At 39.5% G+C, this 8,671-nt stretch overlaps 1 long non-coding RNA gene across 3 annotated transcripts in view; it reads right to left on the bottom strand.

Moving 5' to 3' along the window:
• The window catches only part of LOC131580618 (uncharacterized), a 113,112-nt gene extending 110,575 nt beyond the window's left edge, over nucleotides 1-2,537 (bottom strand). For all 3 annotated transcript variants that reach the window (XR_009277906.1, XR_009277907.1, XR_009277905.1), the window contains exon 1: nucleotides 2,476-2,537. This is a non-coding gene — a long non-coding RNA (uncharacterized LOC131580618). The remainder of the gene's footprint in view (nucleotides 1-2,475) is intronic.
• Nucleotides 2,538-8,671: the final 6,134 nt, after the last annotated feature.

An 8,671-nucleotide genomic window follows, 5' to 3' on the forward strand; every position in this document is an offset into this window, starting at 1 on the left:
AGCACCAAGGTCTTGGGGGAATAACTTGTTTATTTTTTCATTCATTGTGATAAATGCCTGACTGCACCACGAGTTTTGCTGTTGATACTAATAATTTATGTTTCAGAATCATATGTTGCTGTTTCAGAAACAATGGGGCTGACCTCTTCTGTTAAGAGCCATCAATGAAACAGCAATGTTTATTTATTTAAAAGGAAAACAGCCTGGACTCTAACTTGCTTTGCTCAAGATACAACAAGATATCAGCAAGGTCCATAAACTGTATTTTATATTCAAAACACAGAACACAATTTAAATCCAAATCAAGGTTTGAATTTTATTCAGAGAAGGAGAAAAACTATGTAATACTTTTCTGTTAAATCAGAGATTTTCCAAGATCAGCTTTTAAACTGAGTTTTCAGGACCTTGCAAGTAGAACTCCAATGGTATTTACCTGTCACTGAACCAAATCCCAAATGACTTTTCAGTTTCACCATTTAAGACTGAGTCCCTGTGAAATTTAAAGGAACTCTAAAATGAGGCCCATGGCTGGTGTCTGTATGTGACTACTTAGTTTTTTTAGGAAAAAAAAAAAGAAAAAAAGGGGGAAACATTGTTTTATTTTGAATTCAATCATTTTTTATAATCTTTTCTTTGATACCTTGAAACTTCATTCAGAATGCAGCAGAAAATGAAAAGTCATTTGGCAAAACCCAGTAGAGGCTGAGAGTGCAGGGGCAGAAAATGCCACAGATCTTTGGAGAGCAGGGAAACGTTCAGATCAAAACTCACTGTCTCAAATAAAGAACATCTCCAGTAAATAACAGAGACTGCCCTTCTCTCCCTGGTGAGCCATTAGAGGGAACATGGACACATATGTGAGATTAGATCCATACCCACACCTGGACTTGAGCTGCAATACCATTGTCCATAGACAGGAGTGGGTAGGAAATATGGATCATGGTGCTTTCTGCAAGTGCAGAATCCTTAAACACTGTATTGTGCTCTTATGTACTCCTTAGTCCCCATAAAAATATAAATATAAATAATGCAAATAATACAAATAATATAAACTATATAAATAATATAAATAATATAAACAATATAAATAATATAAATAATATAAACAATATAAATAATATAAACAATATAAATAATATAAATAATATAAATAATATAAACAATATAAATAATATAAACAATATAAATCCTATAAATACACACTAGATCTGGACGATCCAGGTAGCCTCCCAAGCCAGCCACGTGTAAAGTTAAACTTTCCACATTAATGGATTTATTGTGAGCTAAACTAAAATCTAGGATTTTTCAAACAGACTTACTACGAAAAAATTCAAAAAATAAAAAAGATATTAAATATAAATTAGAATTAAATTACATATTTAATATATATTATTAATTATTTTATTATAAATATTATGTTATAGTATGTGTTTATATTATGTATTATAAATATTTTAGTTAAAATATATATTTAATATATTAAAATATAAACTATAAGTATAAAATAAATTGTGAAGAGATCAGAACTAGTTATGTAAGGACCCAGGGACACTGTCACTTTTGGAAATGCTAAGGAGAGGAGAAACCTTTCAGGCTGGGAAAACAGTGCCTGCCTCTTAGGAAGGGAAACCGTTAAAGTAAACAAGATTCTCTCATTTCAGAAGTATTTGAACAATGGTTAGTTTCAGTTTAGCTGCTGAACTTTCCACAGGCTGGGTGTGCTCACAGCACAAGGTGTACCAGCCCTGGAAAACCATCCATCAAGCTGCAATGGCTCTGCATCTGCTGCTTGAGGTTTTTTTTTTACTCAGGCTGCACAATTTTCAACCAGAAATTGTCAGAACTCTGTTTTTAGCCTTTAAAGGCCAGCACAACTTCCTGCATCCCACCACCACCATCCCCTGCACCTTTCACAGCACACACTCCATTCTTACTCACAGCACACACTCCACTTTTACTCACAGCACACTCTCCACTCTTACTCACAGCACACACTCCACTCTTACTCACAGCACACACTCCACTTCTTTTACTCACAGCACACACTCCACTCTTACTCACAGCACACACTCCACTTTTACTCACAGCACACACTCCACTTTTACTCACAGCACACACTCCACTTTTACTCACAGCACACACTCCACTCTTACTCACAGCACACACTCCACTTTTACTCACAGCACACACTCCACTTTTACTCACAGCACACACTCCACTTTTACTCACAGCACACACTCCACTTCTTTTACTCACAGCACACGCTCCACTTTTACTCACAGCACACACTCCACTTCTTTTACTCACAGCACACACTCCACTCTTACTCACAGCACACACTCCACTTTTACTCACAGCACACACTCCACTTTTACTCACAGCACACTCTCCACTTTTACTCACAGCACACACTCCACTTTTACTCACAGCACACACTCCACTCTTACTCACAGCACACACTCCACTTTTACTCACCACTGCCCCAAAAAACGCCGCACGCACATTTCTGGCTCCCAAGGAAAACATCAGGGAGTGGGTGTACTTCCTTCAGATTGCATTGTGCTCAAAGATAAGCCAAGCACAAAACAAAGAGCACATTATGAGCAACTGGAATAGCAGCTTCTGAGGTTTCCAGGGCTGCAGTGAGTTTAAAGTGAAGTGGGTATTAATGACAAGCAGTCACTTTCTTGATGCTCAGCTCTGCCACAGCTTTTTGCTGGGTGAATCAGGAGAGGACAGAGCTCGCTGATAATGCTGAGTTTGTGGTGCTGGTCAGTGAGGGGAAGGTCAGAAATGCTGTGGTGCACATCTGGAGCAGATACCACCTAGGATATGGACAGAGAGGTAAATTTACCCAGGTTTGTCGCTTTTCAGAACACATCAGAGCTCCACAAAGAACCTGGCTCTCTGAGGTGGAACATCCTGGCTGAGATGTGCTAGGCAGGGCATAAAATCTTTCATTATAGAGGGATCCAGCAAGCTTTTCTCAAAAAAATCCTCTCCCACTTCTGATGTTTGAAAAAAGCTTCTGGTACTTGGCAAGCAGAGCATCTTTGAGTTAGGAAAAAGACCTTTCATTTGTCTCATCAAATTCTTTTTGGTTTGTGTTGATATGAAATTGTTAAAAATCTCCATTTCCTTTCTCCAGCCTGCCAAAAGAGCAATTAACTGCAAAAGGTGGCTGATTAAAGTCTTAAAGCAACACGGAGTTTGGAGTGATTTTAGCTCTGTGTGATAGTCTCTGCAAGTGAAACCATTTGTTTTAAGTTCTGTTATCTGGAATGTACTACCTAAGAGCAGCTTGTATCACACAGAGATTAAGAGCAGTGCCTTAGAAAATAACTATGAAAGCTGCACTCAAATCTTGAGCTTTTTTTAAAAGAAAGAAGAAAATACCATAGAGAAATTCTGGAACTGAACTTTACTATGAAGTTGTGTAGAATAACTTGCCATCAGCTGAATAATTGCTGAATTATTCAATTATTATTATTTTTAGCACAGAAAATCAGGGTAGTTTGGCTTTAGGGGTATTTGTAAGTATCATAGTGAATATACCAGCCCTAACAGAAAGGGTAAGTGTTCACCACATTATTTTGTGTCCCCCAATATAAAATTTGGACAGTGCTAGGATGGCCACTCTGAAGGATCTGGGTGGTTTAGGTGAGAATTCACCAGAATTAACTTCTGGAGAGATTCTATCAAAGCTATCCCCAAGTCAGTGTTGGCACTGCACGTGATGCAGCATTTTCCCTGTGACAACAGCAAATCCAGTAATGACAGATGTAGAGATTTCTAAAATTACTACAGAAAAATGTCCCCTGAAGCATCATCCAGACAGTAATACCTCGAGTTTTAGGGTCTCTGGACCCATGAGTTATATCAGGTACGAGAAATGACATAAAAGTCATGAAAGTCATTTGTTGGCCATTGATTATTTTAAAAATCACATACATTAGCAGGCTCAAGATATGAAAAATGAACAGTGATGTGGTCCAGAGCAAGTGTGCTGCTCTGAGTTTAAATAAGATGTGGAAAAGAGTGGAAGCCCTCAAATCTGCTCTGATATTTACTTTATGTGTTATAATCCAAACCAGCATAGAAGCATCAATCACATGTTTTGATTTTTTGTATTTTTTTAAGTGTTTAAGTTTTAAAGTTTTTTAAGTTCACAAATGCAAACCACTAGGAAGAAGAAAGAAAGGGAGAATACAAAAGTGGTCGAATAATTTGACCACACCCCTTATGATTGCACATATTACACGTTATGGTTCAGATAATTAAACATCAGATAATCCACACGGGCTCTGCTTTGGCCACGTTACAGGGATAATATTGTCACAAGAATGATTGAGGACAACTGGCATGGTGTAATATGTGGCCCTTTAGAGCCTGCCAATACCCAAAAGTGGGGAAAAGACCCAAAAATGCATATTTAAAATTAATGGCATAGGAAATCTAAAATGACATGCATTTAACTGCATAAGAAGGAACAACATTTCTAATAACCTGTGTTTCAAAGGGCTGCTAGGCTGAGACAAAACCTGACTTTGAGAAGCAAAGTACCACAGTGAATACAGGAAGGGAAGTACTGGGAGCAGAAGGAAATAACTTTTTCCTAACTACAAAACCTGGTTTGTGTCCAAACATTCATCCTGGGCAATCCAGGAGGACTCTTTATTGCCACCACACTCCAGTTCTCCTAGAAAGCCAAAAATCACTGACCTGATAAAAGGTGTTGTTCCTATCCTTCTTGTCAGGAAATCCTAAAGAAAACTCTTCTATAAAACTCTGCATTTAAACATGGCTGGGGTTTATGCCTTCTTTGACATAAATAACTTAATTCTTCCTAATTTCATCCTTTTGTTGATGTCCCATATTCTGAAGATTATTTGGTACTTTTTCTTAAAGTATCAATGTTTTGAGTGATCATATGAGAACTTCAGGCTTCATTAGAAAAAAGGTCTTGTAAAGATAAACTCTAAAGGTCCAAACCCCAGATTTTTAATAAAAAATATCTCAGATTTTAGCTGTTTTAGCACCTAGCTAAATATTAGAGATGAGAAGGACAGATATGAGATTTTATATATTCAGGTTTAGCAATAGTGAGGCTTAATTTTTATTGTCAGAGCAGATAATGCTAGTTTAAAGTTAAACAGTTCACAATTTAGATCCTCATCATGCCATAATGTAGTGACTTTGCAAACTAAATAGTGTCCTTCCAACACGTATTCCTACTGAAAATACATATCTGAATGAGAATTTAAGTTATTACAAACAGTTAAATATTTAAATCTAATGTTCCTGGGATTGTTATGGAGTTGGACTTGCATTAATAAGAATTAGTTTGAGTTGCTGAAAAATCTGAATTAGAGAGAGGATGTGGAAGAAAGTTCTGGCTGGCAAACATAAGCCACACATGGAACCAGCTCAGAAAAATGTCCAAAATTTACCTTGAAAGACAGTGGAGGGCTGACTGTCACAGAGAAAGCTGAAAACTCTTGGTTAGCTTGCTAAATGCAGCTCAGTCCAACTCCTTGTATATTCCTGCCACACAAACATCAGCCCTGACTCCTGAATCCCTGCTCTGAGCCTTCCCAGTTCCCCTGCAGGGACAGACAGAGCCACATCTACTGCAGGACACACGGACAGGTCCCACTCCATCCCCTGAGCAGCCTGCTCAGAGCTGGCAGAGGTTTTTGGAGGCATGGCCCATGTGCACATCTCCTGTGCAGAACAGATTCTTTGTTCAAAGCTCACTGCCTCTTCTTCCTCTCTCCAGCTATCTGCACACAGCTCTAACTTATGGTGTGTGTGCTCTTTGCACATTTCCTCTGCTCAGAGAAAAAAAGAAACCAAAACTCCCCCTCCAAAAAACCCCACACCCAACAAAAGCAGCACTTTTATGGCCACAAGCCAGGTCATACACTAATAATGAGATTTGTATTAAAACCAGCAGTGGTGTACCTCAATTCCTATTTTCTGGTGTCCTGTGATGTACAGAGCAGGCACAAGCTGTGCTACATTTGGGCTACAATCTTGTCTTACTTCACAGGACAAAGACTGAATGCACCCTCTGTGCCTTGGTACAGGGGGGTCATTTTGCTACATATTTATTTCAAGTCCCAGCTTCGCACAGAAATGGGGAAAAGCAGAGGCAAGGATTAAACTCTCAGTGTGGAAGGGGAGGTTTGAAGCAGGATCAGCCCAGGAGAGACTTTCAGGAAAAATAAAGGAATGATCAAAGTATGGAACTTCCTCAGGACTTGGTTTGTTAACGTTACCACGGGTTGGTGAACATGAGGTATGAAAAACAAACAGATCCTTTAGCCATGTGAACAGATTCCAGGAAAAAATCACCCAGATTGAGCCTCAGCACATGGCAGAGACTTCACAGCTTCACATTGCTGCTTCTCCCTCGTGGGCAACTCCAGTTTGCATAAGAAAATATCCACCTCTATAACCCCCTCCTTCATCATCATTCCAAAATTTGATGGCTTTATGTGAGGATGGTGGCATCCCTTATTTTAACTTCCTCCACAGCAAGCATAAGACTTTTGGGCATGGAAAAAACCAAGTTTTTAGGCTTTGGAAGCTTAAAGGAAAGTGTCTTTGGGGAAAAGCCTCTGGGAATGGGGTGTAGGTGGACGGTGGTGGTGGCTGCTGTACCTGAACCTCAGCAGGTTCTCCTGTCTCTTCTCAGGTGCCCTTCCCTGTAAACCTGCAGGAGTTCTCCTCCCCAGGCTCAGCTTTCCAGGGTGTGATGAGAAGAACAGGAGAGGACAGACAAATACAACTCCTAATCTCCTTTATGGAAGGATTTTAAGAGTTTAGGCAAATATTCATCAGAAACTAGCCAGAGAGATTGTTTCACCTCGACCATTTAGAAGGGGGGAAGGAGAAAGGTCCCAAACACTTCTGAGGTCTCAACAGTTCCTGAAATATTCAGGAAAAAATAAAAATAAAAAAAAAACCAGGACCTGAAAATTCAAGTTTCAAAAATAGCTGACATATTTTTCTCTTTGCCTACAGTAAGCACAAACCACAGGAGCAAGTTGAAACCCTGCCTTTTCTTTGCCCAATTATTCAAGTGAGGCAAAAAATTTTCCCTCTCCAAGGTGAATAAACTTCAGCCATAAGTAAAGTCCTGCTTAAATATTGACACAGACCAGTATATTCTCCACTACCCAGTGTTTTGTTAGCAATTAAAGTATTAGATAACAAGGCACATGTACACAGCTGGATGGAGAAACCTCAAATTTCTGAACAGCGTCCCGGTTTCAAGAGTCGGCATGGAGTCCAAATGACCTTTATCTTGCCAGTGTTAACAAATTTAGATTAAGTACACAGATACCAAATTCCTTGCATGATTTATCGACTATGTAATGCTAATTTTTGCACCCATATCATTTGTACAGGCTCATTTTACTCGGTGCTGTGTGAAGTACCACATCAAGCATGTGGCAGTGTAGAAGATGAATAGGGATGCTGGGTTTTTTTCCTTGGACTATTTTCCCCTCTAAAATGAACAGGGAACACGCTGATAATTGGAAAATCACAGAGCACACCTGGCAGGTCAGGTGGGCAGAGGAGTCACCAAGATGCTGCAGAGCAAGGGCAATGCTCTGAGTGGGATGGAGCAAGGACCTGCTTGGATGCTGCCTAGAGGCTGAGCCCAACATCCTTCTGCATTGTGAGGAGACAGAAAGAGAGATGACAGATGGAAACAGCAACTTTCATTCATCAGAAAGGAATGAGAAGGCTGACAGTGGAAACACAGATCTGTCCTGCTTTGTTTAATGCAATGCTAAGCACAAAACGACTGGCTTTGAGGTGTAAGTAAAAGTGAAACTCAGAATATTGCTCTGCTTTCCAAGGTTTAAAGCTCTTGTTAGAAGCCTTGTTATGACATCAAATTCCCAAACAAATCTGTCTGTTTCCAGATGTCCACCAGCAGTACTGCAATTACATTTGTGTTTGCCTATGTACATCTATGTCTTTCTATTCAATGTTTTGAAATAATTACATTTTCATTTGTAGGTCGAGTCTGGCAATCAGGATGTAGCAGCTTCAGCCTTCCTCCAAAAATAAAACAAATTTTAAAGGTTTCTGCACCCTCCACACATGATCATCCCAACATCACTGTTCACTGCCCACCACTTGCACCAGTACAGCATTTTGCAGTGGTCTGATGGAAATTGTATTGGCAAAGTCATAAAAGTTATAAAACTGAAAGCAAAAACGTGGGTGCAACCGTTGTCCAGACCTATGACTGTAGGAAGAGGATTCTCAAAGAGCCCTTGCTGTGATTAGGTGATTTCACACCACTCATTGCAAAGGGAACTCTCTGCCAGCTGATCTGATTCCCCTCTAAGGCAGAAAACAGCTCCTTGTATTTCAGAATAATTCATCTGAGCCTCTCAGCCCTACAGCATCAACATCACTGTATAAAAACCCACTTCATGGGGTATTACTCTTTAAGAACAGCAGAGCAGCACTGTAGTTAAAAGTGGAATATTTATCCATACTCACATTGATAAGGAGAGGCAGTTGTAAATAACATTTATATCCTGGTGAAAATAAGGTTTTTAGGCATGGAGCTTTAGTAGCTGTCTCTTGTAGGCTGGAACATGCTGCGTCTCTGACTCTCCTTTCTATGAAAACTCAGAATAAT

This window comes from Poecile atricapillus, chromosome 6, assembly GCF_030490865.1.
Source record: "Poecile atricapillus isolate bPoeAtr1 chromosome 6, bPoeAtr1.hap1, whole genome shotgun sequence".
Classification (NCBI taxonomy): Eukaryota; Metazoa; Chordata; class Aves; order Passeriformes; family Paridae; genus Poecile; species Poecile atricapillus.